This window comes from Podarcis tiliguerta (genome assembly GCF_965153285.1).
Source record: "Podarcis tiliguerta genome assembly, chromosome: 8".
NCBI classification, from domain to species: Eukaryota; Metazoa; Chordata; class Lepidosauria; order Squamata; family Lacertidae; genus Podarcis; species Podarcis tiliguerta.
This window is the reverse complement of record NC_139541.1, coordinates 57,113,484-57,128,776: the sequence shown is the minus strand read 5'-3', so window position 1 is coordinate 57,128,776 and position 15,293 is coordinate 57,113,484. Positions and strand designations below refer to the sequence as shown.

Genomic DNA, 15,293 nt, shown 5'->3' with positions numbered 1-15,293 from the left:
CTTTGTGGCAAGGAAAATACAATGCATAGACCCAGTCATTTGGCAGAGGGGGACGGAAAAATTCCTCACTGTATTTGTTTAAAAAAAATTCAGCTTTGCCAACCCAGAATTGACACTGCCAAGGGTTATTGCAAAAGTAATGCTACACCCCCTCCCCTCCCCCTCCCCCATTTGCCCAACATCAATGAAAATAAACATCAATGCTGATGGGAAGAAGGATGCTCCTTACCTAGAGATGGACGGGTCCTATATTGCATCCAAGTGTAAATGGAGTCACGGAAGCAGCTCAACAACCCGCCCTCCACCTCCCCTCCAGAAATAGATCGGAATAATCGTGGCCCCCAAATGGAAGGGATTCAGGCCCCAAATCTCATTGCTGGAGCTGACAAATCTAGTTAATCTGTAATGTAAGGGTTTCTGGAGGGAAAGAGAGAGAGAGAGAGAAGGGGAGAGGGAGAGGGAGATGGTGGGGAGGGGGGCTGGATTGTAGACTCTCTTTGCTTAAGCATTACCATGGTTACCTTGCTGACCCAATTCTCCTCACAGCCAAAAGTTGGGGGGGGGGGGAGAGGGAGAAAGAAAGAAAGAAAGAAAGAAAGAAAGAAAGAAAGAAAGAAAGAAAGAAAGAAAGAAAGTCCAAGCATGTGGGTAGCAGCCTCTGGATTTCTTCCCCCTCCAGAAATGAAACGGGGGAGAGAAATATTGTGTCTCCTCCTCCCCACCCCATTAACTCTATTGTCACTGGGGTGGGGGGTGGGAGTAGTATACAGTGACAGGGAGGGATTAGCCACAGAGGAAATGTAGAGAGGGGCAAGAATCTGCTGAACCCAAACGCAGCACTCACCCCCACCATTGTGCCACTGATACAGCGCTGGGTCTGAGCCAGTGCAGAAAAGCAGACAGTATAGTGCTAACGGTTCAAGGATCAATGGAAAAGGTTCGGGGTTCATTGGAATATGCAGGATATTTATCTTCCAAGTGTTCTGGATTTCAACCACAGCAGTACAAATCACTGGCTCATTATCCCACAATGCTAATCAGATCACTGACAAGCGGTGACGCACACAGCACATGCATCCCTATTACCCTCACAGTTTCCCTAAAATCCTTCCAAGCGGGCTCCTCTTCTTTGGAATTTGCCTGCCACTGTGAGTTGCTGGAAATGAACACGTTCCATCTTCTGATGGCGGCAACATCAGTGATTGTATCATGCATGAATTGAACATTGCAGATCACATGCCACAGACAGAGCTTCAGCATCACCTCACAGCACCTCAAACGCAAATTGCCAGGGACGAGAGGGTGTGCACCCCATTCCATCTTGTTTTCATTCTGTGGGATTCTGGTTTGGCTAGAATGATTTCTAAAATTAATTTCAGGATTGGTAGGTGCACAGTTTGCTGCAGGTTTGCATAATGTATTTTTCTTTCTTACTGACAGACCACCAGGTGGAGGAGAGCAAATGTGCATTGATCAAAACGCCAGGCAACATAGGGATCTTGATGGGTTTGTTTCTGATGCTGTAATTACGTATAAGTACGTTGATTAAATCACAACAGGAAAGGAATCCAGATGTGATGGTCTCATTACATCAGTATTCCTTTTTAAATGATATGTTAATCAATGCACATAATGTTGCTCCTGTGCTTTGGTAATGACAGCACTGACTCAGTGCTGATCCACAAACAAGATCAGGTGAATTGAAACCATAGAATCTTGGGTAAAATTTGGATGCTGGGAATTTTGTTTATTTGTGACATTGAGCCGAGAGTCATAAGGGATTTGTTGAGTGATTAGATACCAAGTGACATTTATGCTTGTGTGTACTGGGCCTATGACTAATCGGATTTAGTATTTGAGAGGTGACAGTTTATGAGGTTTGACACCTGCCCAAATCAAACTAATCGAGAGATGCCAACAAACTGAAAATTGGACTCCTTTAAAATTTCACACAACATTTAAATGTGAGTTTCAGGTTCAAAATTTTGTACGTAAAATTTGTCAAATGAAATTCTGGGGCGAATCTGAATATCTGCTTACTATTGTTTCAGTTCTAAAAAGCACTGTTTTTGCTGCTGTTGGTCTGTTTTGCAGAGCACTTGATTCTTAGGCTGAGTATAAAATAGCCCATGCATCCAAATGTCCGTCTGTCCATGTTGGGCATGATGCAGGAGACAAAGGCGGCTCCAGAATTAAGATGTTTGAAGACTAAGGTGAAAACTCTGGCTCCAGTGAAGTCACCTGGAATTGTTTCATTGCCCACTGCTGAACAATAAATTTATTCCAACAGCATTCCTCAGGAACCAAGGAAAATGTAGCCTCACATATCTTTGTCCCAGGATTCATGTAGGATGGAATAGATGTTTTTTCTTAGCAACTTAACAGGCTTGTCAATGGACTGAAATTCCCATTTAACTGTAGAGTGAGGACCCGGAAAAGGGGGTGAAGTAGTAATGGCAGCAGTTGCTATACGGAAATACTGGCTTAGATGCCCAGGGCTTACCAAGAGAACACCCATTCCTTAGGATTGACCCAGAAGAGCTCATATATAGCTTCTAGCCCAGGGATGGGGAACCTTTTTCAGCCCAATGGCCCCTCATGGGCAACCTTCTGGGGTGGGAGGGGCCAGATACAAAAGTGGGCAGAGCAATCTTTCCATCCTGATAAGCAAGGGGCATTATCAGAACTCAAGAACACATCCCAGCCAGGCAACAGTACCTTATGAAGGTGCAGAAGAGGGCCAGAGATGGATGCAAGCCAGAGAGGCCTGGAAAGCTACATTCAGGCCCTGGGTTAGGCAGATGAGGCTAAAAGTCAACCATGAACCGCAAAAATTCTGTAAGCTATGGTGTTCTACACTTGGTTCATCTTTAAAGCTTATCAAGTCTCTGTGTCTCCTCCTTCTACACCCCATGTTCCAGATTCAGTCCTCCACTGGACAAAGCCAGAGTTGGTCACAAGTGCATCTCTTGCCCTCATAAAGAAAGGGTAAAAAAAACAACTACCAAGTTTAGATTGGGTTGCACATCTGTTGATTTCTTTACCTTTGATTACCACACACTTACAAATGACCCCTAAGAGTGGGCCTACAAATTCAGTAGTCCATGTGCTGAATCATTGCCTAGAGGCAGTGGTGAAGTGGATTAGAATGAATAAACTGAAGTTCAGTACTGACAAGACAGAAGTACTGTTGTTGAACGGTTCATTTGTCTAGGGGAGTGTTACTCAGCCTGTTCTGGAAATCATCACACTTGCACTAAAGCATCATATTTACAGCCTGGGGGTGCTCATTAGTCCAGCTCTGTGATTAATGGACCCACAAGGCCTCAGTGTCATGGAGCACCTTCCAGCAGCTAAGGCTGCTCTGCCAGCTGCAACCCCTCATGGATGGAGATAGCTCAGCTGCAATCGCCCACATCTGGGTAACTTCCAGGTTAGACTACCGCAGTGCATTGTGCATAGGGCTGTCCCTGAAGACTGCCTAGAATGTTTCTGCTGCAATTGCTTTTTTATTGCTGCAATAAAGTGTTTTACTTATTGTTGCAAATGTATTGTGTTTTATGAGCTATTGAAAACTACTCTAGATCTGTTTAATTGAAGGGCAATATAGGCACGTTTCAAACAAACAAGCAAGCAATATGGTGGTAAAATGAGCTGCATCACTCCTGGTGGGCCAATCATATTTTTTTTACTGCTTTCCTACATCAAGGAGAAAAACCTCTCCTTGCAAACAGAAAGCCGGTCTAGGAGGGACAAGGTTAGGCTAGAATTGCTTTCCTCAATGTTGTTTATTTCAATTAACTGAGAACATGGGGAGTATTCAAAAATGATAATCTCCTTTCCACATGCAGTTCAGAGAATAAGGTTTCTTATTCTGTTGCCTCAGCACTACATCAACTCATGCTGCTGAATATGAAGACTGAGCCCAAAATCTTGAACATAGTGGCATAGTTCTGAGGTTCTAGACTGGACTATACCCTGTCAGCCTATAGGTGGTGATGGGACTCCATGCAAGTAGAATAGCAATGCAACACCACACTGCACTAGAAGCCTCCCTCCCAATTTCCTTGTTGATTGAATGAAGTTTGGGTTTGGTTGGTTTTTAACACATAAGAGACCATTAACAATGGTACCTGCCCCCTACTTGAAGTCTGAAGTGGCACAGTCCATTCTGCCACTGCAGGATCGCACCACCCCACTCTGCCACTTGAGTAGCCCTGGCCTTTACAAACTCTATTGAAAAGCAGTGCATTTAAGTTGATGTCAGAAAGCTTCAGTAGTATTCTGTACATTGCAGTCATCAAAGGACATGCATACATGTGTGAATCAGAGCTTTCTTATCTTTCTTCTTGTGAAAGAAAGGTTCCCTGTGGCTTAGACATCAAGAGAGCACAGTCGTACCAACAGGCAATACCAGTATCTTCCGGAGCCTTTCTTTCTCCTAAGACAGAGCTATTCTCACTGCAAGGAAGCGGGGGGGGGGGGGGCAGGATGGCAGGATATATTAGCAGCCAAGAAACAATTATCATGTTAGAGAAGTGGCTAACAGCTCTGGCAGTAGGTTCTTAATCCTCAAGTAGCAGGAAGGGTTGAGACCTCCATCAAATGGCTGATTAACTTTCCTAATCCAATTCAGGATAAAAGAAGAGGCTGAGAGCAGTCTTTGCAGAGCACAGGTCAGTGAAGAGTGCTGAAGTCTATCCACCACCCATCACACAGGGGTGGTCACCCATCACACAGGGGTGGTCACCAAAAATGGGGAAGGCCAAAGAAGAGAAACATCATACGTATAGCAGACCTCAACAGTAGCATCTAAGCTGGAATTGGCCCCTTCATAGAAGGCAAGTATGTGTGAATGTACATGCAAACCCATTGCATCTGAGGAGAGGTTTGTAAATGATTTCTCAGTATCCTAATCCATGTGGGTTTTGGACAGGGCTTTGTCATCTCAGAAGGGATGAAGGAGAAATAAAATGCCCAATTCACACTTTCCGAAACAATAAGGGAAAAAATGCAGCCATCATTTGAAAACCACACTTCTTCAAGTTTTGCAATACTGCTCTCCAGACAAGTAATGTGTACAGAAATGCATCTAACTTAGTCCATCTAACTCAGTATTGTCTACACTGACTGGCAGTGACCCTCCAGAGTTTCAAACAGGGGTTCCAACCCTATCTAGGGATGCCAGGAATTGAACCTGGAAAGCAAATGCTCTACCACTGAGCTAAAGTCATTTCCCAAACATTGTTGTTTGGGCAGAGCAATGTAATCCTTTTTCCTCCTATCCCAGTCAACTGCTTTTCCAGACAGACATACTTCATACTTCAGTAGCCAGGTCAGGACTTGCTATTGCAGAGTAAATTATCAGCAGGCAGAATAAAGCCTATAGCAACATGTGAGGGTGGGGGTGTTCAGGCAGTGCTTCCTGGAAGGAGAACAGGGGTGTGACAAGTGTTCACTATGTGAAATGCCACTGTCTAAGAGAGATTTTGCGCTTCTAAAGGTCATTACTGAAGAGGGCAAAAGGTACCATTCAAGGTAATTCAATGGCAGACTGATGCATGGCTCTGAGCCAGAATAAAGGGGGGGAAGGAGAAATTCAATTCAGCTCACATTTAAAGATGACCCTTCCCGATTCACAGGTTGCAAAAAAGAAAAAAAGGTGAACTGAAACACAGCTATCCTTTGAAATTTGCAGTTCTCCAAATTTTGCAATGCATTTCTCCATCTGAATAGTGTGTACAAAAATGCATATACTATGGTAAAGTATGCATAAACACAATTAGTGAGCATAAGGGGGGAAAGTATGTTTTGCAAAGATATGTATAATCAGGCAAAACTGCATACAAAAATGTATACGTTTAGGAGAAATTCACATTATACACTGATGAATTTCCATGGGGACATTTCTTTTTTAAAAAATAAAAATCACAAACTGATGTGGAAATATGTAGAAGCAGAAGGAAGAAGCAGTTAGGAAGCATAAAGAAACAACAACAAAAAGCAGCTCGCTACCTTGTTTAAAATAGAAAAACTCTTTGAGCACATAGTTTCACAGTTAAAACTCACTTAAATCATAGCACTATGATTATTACACTAAGAAGATGGAACGTGAGACGATTTAAGTAATATTTTAGTTATTTCATCATGTCATTTGCTGTGGTTATATTGCCCCATTGCTCTCAAGATTAGCGTGTAACCAGATTCCTGCTTTTATCCTTCTGTATTGGGGTTGAGAAACTCAGGCCCAGAGGCCAAATGCTGTCCCCCAAGACTCCCCCGAAGTCACAGCACCCCGTGGCCTTGCTTTGTACCCTCCTTGCATGTTTTTGCCTGGCTGGGATATGTCCTTCAGCTCTGATAACACCTCTTGCTTTCCTGCATGGAGGACAGAGAGGGCTGTGTGAGTTGGGTGTAGAAACTACCGTACTGTACAAAGGTCAAATCCACATCCATTGCTCTAATCACTTTTGCTTCTGTGTGGGGGTCCAAAAGGGATACACCCCTCTGTCTGAAGACGGGTCCTCATCCCTGCTCTCTATATATCTTGCTCTCTGTGGGAGCAGCTCAGCAATTACAGCCCCCTTAATCTGAAGCCACTGAGATGCACGTCTGATGCCCATAAGCTGATCTGCCAGAGCATCACACTTCTGACATAGTAACAAGAACCAATGCTGCAATTTACATGCGGTTCTCTCACTGGGCATCTTCTAGGACTTTGCAGTTTGTGCTGCCCAATCACAGGGAAGCATGCAAATGATGAAGACTTTTAAGGCACAGGATGCAAATCCCAATTTTTCAAGGGAGCAGGAGGGAAAAGAAAAGAGGATCAGTTAGAGGCAGATCCACTACAATTGTCACATTAAATCATTCCACCGAGGGCCTATTCATACGTCATCAGGGCAATATCATTACTGCTTCCCAGTGGCTATAACCCACGCTGCTAAGATTGCATTTGAATAGTGGAATCAAATGAAATCAGCAATCCATTATACATAATAAAATTACATGTTAAAACGGCATGTTAAAATTACATGCCTGGCTAGGCTTGCTGAAACAAAACCGTTTTTAGCAGGTGCTGAAAACAATACAGCCAAGGCATCTGCCTAATATCAAGGGGCAGAGAGTTCCAAAGGGCAGGTGTTGCCGCACTGAAGGATTAATTACTCACAAGTGCGAAACAAGCTTTTGCCTGCAAGGCACTGATGGCACCACTGTGCTCCCCTCCTCCTCCCACAACTTCTGCCATCCACTCACTTGCTTTCTCCCTCTAGGCCCAAGGCGCACCACAAATCAGAGGTAGGGATGGGGCGGGGGGAGGATTTGATTCAGTTTGCATTTAAAGGGTTGTTCAAGTAAGGATAAGAAAAGGGTCTCAAAAAGTAAGATTTGACAGAGGTGTCTTGACCAATGGAAAAATGGGCTTCCTTGGGGTATTTTTTATTAAACAGTTATTGACTATTACCAGCATTGTGTATATAGTCCTTTACAGAGTAATTTAAGCAACAACAAAAAAGTGTGATCCCTGCTCTCTCTCTCTCTCTCCCTCCCCACCCCCACCCCCACCCGGCCAGGCCCTTATATGCTAATTTTCAACTGAGAGGAGAGAAAAAAGGGTGTGAGAACAAGAGACTAGGCAGGAACAGGCATGACTCATGGGTGTACTACTGAGAGCATGAGCTACAAATCTTAAAGTAGATTCCCAGTCATTCCCTTTTCCCAGGAACCTTGGGAAATGCAGTTCTACAAGGCCTCCAGTGATGAATTCTTGGCACTTTTGCCAAACTTCAGTTCCCAGGATGCTTTGTGGGAAGCCATTGCATTTTCCACCGTCAGGGTTATGAAGCAAGGCCAAGCACCGGGGGAACTGGGCTTAATGGAAGCTGCCACCAGGATCAATATGTAATCAGACCCAAGGAGCTGCACAAACATATCTCAGTGGAACCGAGGGAGAATGTGGTGCTTGTTGAGTCGCAGGGGAGCTGCTTGGAAGCCCTTGAGTTGCCTTTGTGCCTGGCAGGTGTGTCACATGCCTGGTTATTTGTTTGCAAGGTACTCTGCTCAAACATGTGACTATTGTATCACTTTGCATTCCCCAATGTCCTGAGGGGGTAGACATTTTCAGCAGGGAGAGTGAAGAGTGTACTGAAGACTTCGGGCTTTTTCATAATACCTGTTTACCGGTGGGACTATAATGTCCCTATTTTCAAAAAGGGGAAAAGAGAGGACCCAAATAATTACCACCCAGTCAGTCTGACATCAATACCAGGGAAGATTCTGGAGCAGATCATTAAGCGAACAGTCTGTGAGCACCTAGAAAGGAATGCTGTGATCACCAATAGTCAGCATGGATTTCTGAAAAATAAGTCATGTCAGACTAACCTGATCTCGTTTTTTGACAGAATTACAAGCCTGGTAGATGAAGGGAACGCAGTGGATGTAGCCTACCTTGATTTCAGCAAGGCATTTGACAAGGTGCCCCATGATATTCTTGTAAAGAAGCTGGTAAAATGCGGTCTTGACTATGCTACCACTCAGTGGATTTGTAACTGGCTGACTAACCGGACCCAAAGGGTGCTCATCAATGGTTCCTCTTCATCCTGGAGAAGAGTGACTAGTGGGGTGCCACAGGGTTCTGTCTTGGGCCCGGTCTTATTCAACATCTTTATCAACAACTTGGATGATGGACTCAAGGGCATCCTGATCAAATTTGCAGATGACACCAAACTGGGAGGGGTGGCTAACACCCCAGAGGACAGGATCACACTTCAAAACGACCTTGACAGATTAGAGAACTGGGCCAAAACAAACAAGATGAACTTTAACAGGGAGAAATGTAAAGTATTGCACTTGGGCAAAAAAAATGAGAGGCACAAATACAAGATGGGTGACACCTGGCTTGAGAGCAGTACATGTGAAAAGGATCTAGGAGTCTTGGTTGACCACAAACTTGACATGAGCCAACAGTGTGACGCGGCAGCTAAAAAAGCCAATGCAATGCTGGGCTGCATCAATAGGAGTATAGCATCTAGATCAAGGGAAGTAATAGTGCCACTGTATTCTGCTCTGGTCAGACCTCACCTGGAGTACTGTGTCCAGTTCTGGGCACCACAGTTCAAGAAGGACACTGACAAACTGGAACGTGTCCAGTGGAGGGCAACCAAAATGGTCAAAGGCCTGGAAACGATGCCTTATGAGGAACGGCTAAGGGAGCTGGGCATGTTTAGCCTGGAGAAGAGGAGGTTAAGGGGTGATATGATAGCTATGTTCAAATATATAAAAGGATGTCACATAGAGGAGGGAGAAAGGTTGTTTTCTGCTGCTCCAGACAAGCGGACACGGAGCAATGGATCCAAACTACAGGAAAGAAGATTCCACCTAAACATTAGGAAGAACTTCCTGACAGTAAGAGCTGTTCGACAGTGGAATTTGCTGCCAAGGAGTGTGGTGGAGTCTCCTTCTTTGGAGGTCTTTAAGCAGAGGCTTGACAACCATATGTCAGGAGTGGTCTGATGGTGGTTCCTGCTTGGTAGGGGGTTGGACTCGATGGCCCTTGTGGTCTCTTCCAACTCTATGATTCTATGAAATGTTGCTATGTATCCTCATCCCCTAACTGCTAGGGCCCAATAGAAGGGCTGCTGTTCAAATCCACAATTCCTTTACCCCAGAATATTATAAACTGTTAGTTAGGGTCTCAAGCACTAACTCTCCTCTCTTCCATCTCTATTTCCCCCTTTTCTTTTCCAACTGACACACAACGTCCTGTGTCTGATGATGTTCACAGGCCTCAGAGCATACTCAGCTCTCGTTGGGCTATTTTGGGGAGGGTGGGTTTGTTTCCCCCCCACAAGGCTTTGGGAAGGAGGTGGGAGGACCCTAGGACCAGGGCCGTCTTTACCTGGGGGTGCAGTGCACCAGGGTGCCGAATTCTGGGAGGCACCAAATGTATAACTACTGTATACCAGTCCCTCTCAATCGGAGGCAATGAAAAGCAATGGAGTGAAAGTCCCCGCCCCCTCCTCCATTGCTCTGTTACTCCGTACCTTCAAATATTGCTCCCCCCAAAAAAGGTCAACAACTTTGGCTTCCCCCCTCCCAAGAAAAGCTCAATAAAAGTTAATTTGGGATGGCTAATCTAAATTTGGGGGCGCTGGGTGGATCTTTGCATCCCCAGTGGCGCATACGCTAAAGAAAGCCCCTGTCAGAGCCCTCATGGCTCCTTCCCATAACCAGCCACATGCTTACTGGGCACCCTCTCAGCTTGGGTCACACTGCCCTAAAACCACCTCTGCTGGTTACAGATTGAGCTCTTTAACCACTCACTGGTCCATTCCACCTGTTCACCAGCTTGGAAGTGACCTCTGCTTAGCAGCTAGATTCCTGGGATGGCAGCTATGATACAGTAGTATCAACAATATATATATAGAGAGAGAGAGAGAGAATCAGTCAATATGATCTAATTCACATCCCAGACTAAAAACAGATAGAAATGCAATTATCGTTTGGATTTTGCACTTCTCCAAAATTTGCAATATAGTCCTCAAATTTTTAAAAGGTCAACATTCATTTTTATGAAAATGTATACTTTAAGATTAAGTATGTTTAGAAATGCACACATTGAGATGAAATGTGTACTGTGTCAAATTTACATGTGCCAATTTATAAATCCATTCTGTCTCATTTATGCTTTATCCCAAAGTATGTGTTTATAATTAAATACCTATTTTGTAACAAAATAGGCATTTAAATACAATTTTCACATTTATATATATATACATATACGTATACATATACATAAACACAGATTAATGCAGAAACAAGTATGGAATGTAGTTATGAATAAACACATGTGAAATTAACACAACCAGAAACAGATTAACCCTAACTAACAACCCCTCCACCTGGGCAGTGATCTCCAACAGCCCTCTTATGAGGAATGAGGGGAGAAAATCAATGCAGTTTCAATTTAAAGGAAAACCTACTTAATTCACACTTTACGAAACAATTCACAAACCAAACACAGCCAGCCCTTGAAATTCACACTTCTCTGAATTTTGCAATGCCAAGTAACATGTTCAAAAAAGCTTTGAGGAAGTGTCTATATTAGGCAAAATTGCATACAGAATGTGAATATGCAGAGAAATTTGCATTAAAATGCTGGTGAATTTCCATGAGGACTTAAAAATATGTAAACTGATGGGAAAATGTGGAGAATTGGTTAGAAAAATGAGAAACGGAGACAAACAAAAATTGACAAGGTCATCCATGTCCAACCTCAATACCCTTCACCTGCCCTGGGGAAAGTGTTGGAGGGATCAAGCAGCGTCCCCTCAGCCAGAGAGATCAGTTGCTGGGCCCTTACTTGATGGCTTCTTAGTCATACTTTGCTCTTCCTTGCAAAGCAGAAGCTGATCTCTGCAAAGCAAGTGCTTGGGTTTCATTAGGGCACTGCAGCCTCATCAACAACAAAACTTAATCTTCCCTTCGGGAGAACTCCAAAAGGCTGGCAGCAAACCCTGGAGAAGATTGTGCTTACCACAAACAAAAGAGAAGCTCTCAAGGAGGGAGGGGTGTCCCTATGGGGCAAAAAGAGTGTCTGTGTTTTAGAAATGGGGGAAATTAGTGAGGTCAGCATGGGGGAAATCAGATAGCAAGGCATCGGTTTTCAAATGCAGAGAAATTCCATGCCTCATCAGTATATTCAGACCCACCAAGGCTTCAGCAGACATGTGCATAATGTTGAGACGGACCATGCTTTTCCTCGCTTTGGCCTCTGCTTGGAGGTTCCACAAATACACGATTTCAGTGAAGGATGCTAGAGTTTTGGCCATCAGCCCTCTGAAAGGGCCCGAAGGTTTGAGAAGGCCGAAAACAAGCAGATATTCTTTTAAAAGTTTGATGTACCTCTATCTCAACAGAGATAGCCTTGCCTCAGTTATCCATGCTCTAGTAACCTCCAGTTTAGGCTGTTTTGATACGCTTTGTGTGAGCCTGCCTTTGAAGTCTGCTCAGAAACTGCAGTTAGCACAGAATGTGGCTATTGGAGTACTTAACTGGGACCAGGTACTTATGTTCACATTATGCCTATGCCCTGTGAGCTACGCAAGATCCCATTCTTTTTCCAGGCTCAGTCCAAAGTGCTGGTTAGATACAGTGGTACCTTGGGTTAAGTACTTAATTCGTTCCAGAGGTCCGTTCTTAACCTGAAACTGTTCTTAACCTGAAGCACCACTTTAGCTAATGGGGCCTCCTGCTGCTGCTGCGCTGCCAGAGCACGATTTCTGTTCTCATCCTGAAGCAAAGTTCTTAACCAGAGGTACTATTTCTGGGTTAGTGGAGTCTGTAACCTGAAGCGTATGTAACCTGAAGCGTATGTAACCCGAGGTACCTCTGTATTTAAATCCTGAGGACCAAGGAACTTGAAAAAGTGTGTCTTCATCTGCTCCTGCCTATCCATGGAGATCTTCAGTGGAGGGCATCCTTGCAGGTGCCCCACCATCTGACATGAAGCAGGAGGCTACTAGAGGGCAGCCTTCTTGTTGGTGGCACCCCAGGTGTGCACCGCTCTCCCCAGAAGTGACCACCTGGTTCCTACCATCATGTCTTTTCAGCCTCCAAAGACCTTCCCTTCCAAGCTTTTCAGACACAATTTTAATCTGAAAACTGACTGTTTTATATTTCTGTGGCCTTGGGTTGACTTGTACTTGCATTTTAATTGTTTTCTTTTTTCTTATTTCGCCATCCCACCCTGAGAATATGATTGGAGGGTGGTATAAAAACACCTAAAACAAAATGAATAGGTGAAACCCTTTTTTTGCTGCATTGCAAGACATTGGTTTCTAGGGCAGAGACTGTGTGTTCAAAATTCAAACCATTTCCATCATGCATTACTACAGCCTTCTGCCACCTGGTGCCTCCAGATGCTTTGGGCTTGGCTGTACTGGCTGGGGCGGATGGGAGTCATGGCCCAAAATGTCTGGAGGGTCACTGGCTGAGGAAGATGCTACAGAGTATCATCTTCTTCACCCAAAGCTGTGTCCCTTTTGTCCAGTCCTGGTACACTGATGCAAACCCATGGCTTCAGCCCATGCTAGTATCCCTGAACCTTGGCTTCAGTCCAGATTGTTTCCAGACATCTGGCAAAATAATCCATTAGATTAAGATAATTTCCAGTCTAAAACAAGTCTTGTACACCCCTAAACCAGAATTACTGACTTCATCTGTGCTCTGGTTTGCTTTCAACCTTTCTTGCAGTTTCCTAAATGATTTCCAATTAAGTCATTAGCCTCTAGCACTGTTGCTTTTACTCCCTCTAGCCCTTCATCGTCAATTATTATTACTATTATTTTGCTACAGCATGATGGAAACCTATTGCCTTTGGCAACAAAAGAAACAAGAATTAAAATCAGCTTATAGTTCAGTGAGAAAGCCCAGACTTGGATGAAGGTGGTCCCATATTTAATCCTTGCCAACTCAGGATCTTGTGGAAAAGAAGAATTATTCCAGCTTTAAATTCCCAAAGAGTTACTTTCAGCCCATGTAAACACCACCAGGCTAGATGGTTGGATGGTCTGACAGTATCAGACAGCTTCCTATGTTCAGGACCCCCAAGAGGCTATTTTTCTATTTATGTCGCTAAATTCATGTTCTCTTGTGCACTACTATGAAAGATAAAATATTGGTGTTCAGTCTGCTTTTCTTCTTCTTTTTTGGTCACCCTACGTTAGGGATGGGGGAGAAATTTGGTACTGTTAGCATTTACAGGTAAACCTACCTATTCACTTTTCCTGAAACACACACAGACTGCAACCCAGCCATCCCTTGGAATTCACTTGCCTCCAGACTTTGAAATGCAGTTCATTGGCTAATTAAAGTGTATAGAAATGCATATAATGGAGTTAAATGTGCATTAAAAATGCACATATTCATGAAAACAGCAGCTATATTTACGTGACGGGAGAAAATATATTTATTTGTCCAGGTGTTTGGAGCAGGATGAAGTCGATGCCGATTGGAGCTTAGGCTTAGTGCTGCTGTTTTTTAAAATAATGGATGCATGGTTTTCTTCTGTTTTATTTTATATCACTGTTCATAATTTATGGTGCATATTGCAAACAACCCTGTGCTCAGATCTGGAGGAAAATTGGGGTATAAAAACTCTGAAATAAATGAACAGCTATGCTAAAGTTTTCATTCCGAAATAAGGAGCAGGGCACCAAAGAGTGCTGTTGGGCTTTGGGCTGTATAAGCTGCCATCTCTCAGATAATACAAGGCCCTGTCATGGTGCTAATGAAATCAGCCACTCTAGACAAGACACTGTCTCAGTACACTGAGTGATGTAATACAGTGCCAGGCTAATTGCTTGTTTAGCATAGCCTTGAAGGTTCGCTTTAAATGCCTCCTTGTCTGAGAAGTGAAAAAAACAAGAGGCATTTATGCATAATCCCTTCCATCACCCCGGTTCTAGTTATTGATCTGGAGTAATACTATAAAAACGATTCCCAGGGTGTTTATGCAGATAATTTTAATTGCAACACAGTCTGTTCTAACCTTCCCCTTCCTGAAGCTTCAAAGTGGGGTGGGGTGGGGTGACAAAAACTGCTCCCCTACCCTGGTCATTGAAACTTGATATTTATAGTGATACGTGTACCCACCCAAATCCTCACTAGTGTTAATCCAGGGTGGCGCTGTGGTCTAAACCACAGAGCCTAGGGGTCGGCAGTTCGAATCCCTGCGACGGGGTGAGCTCCCATTGCTCGGTCCCTGCTCCTTCCAACCTAGCAGTTTGAAAGCATGTCAAAGTGCAAGTTGATAAATAGGTACTGTTCCGGCGGAAAGGTAAACGGCATTTCCGTGCGCTACTCTGGTTCGCCAGAAGCAGCTTAGACATGCTGGCCACATGACCTGGAAGCTGTACGCCGGCTCCCTCGGCCAGTAAATCGAGATGAGTGCTGCAACCCCAGAGTCGTCCGCGACTGGACCTAACGGTCAGGGGTCCCTTTAGCTTTACCTTTACACAATGTTTATGCTAAGCCAGAGCTCACCATGACTCAGCCTTGGTCATGGGGTTTTTCGGTTCCAGAGCTCTACCACTCAACACCTGGTTTACATTCAGCAGTGCCCCAGAGAATATGCAGAGTGCTAAAAGAAAACGGTGCATCCCCACATGCTGAGGACCAGGGAGGATAAAGCTTTCATCACACCTCTCTTTTCTTTCGATTTTGTTGTGTTAACCACCAGAAAGTGTCAGTTCCATGTACTTCCTTGTTGGCTGACAGGAGGAGCTGTGGAA

At 44.2% G+C, this 15,293-nt stretch overlaps 1 protein-coding gene across 3 annotated transcripts in view; it reads right to left on the bottom strand.

Moving 5' to 3' along the window:
- The window catches only part of RIMS3 (regulating synaptic membrane exocytosis 3), a 62,606-nt gene that overhangs the window by 41,219 nt on the left and 6,094 nt on the right, over positions 1 to 15,293 (bottom strand). Inside the window, exon 1 of one of the 3 annotated variants that reach the window (XM_083453152.1) lies at positions 230 to 486. The exons of the other annotated variants lie outside the window; for them this stretch is intronic. The gene's annotated coding sequence lies outside the window, so the exon portion shown is untranslated. Of the gene's footprint in view, positions 1 to 229; positions 487 to 15,293 lie in introns of those variants that run through there. 3 annotated transcript variants of the gene reach the window in all.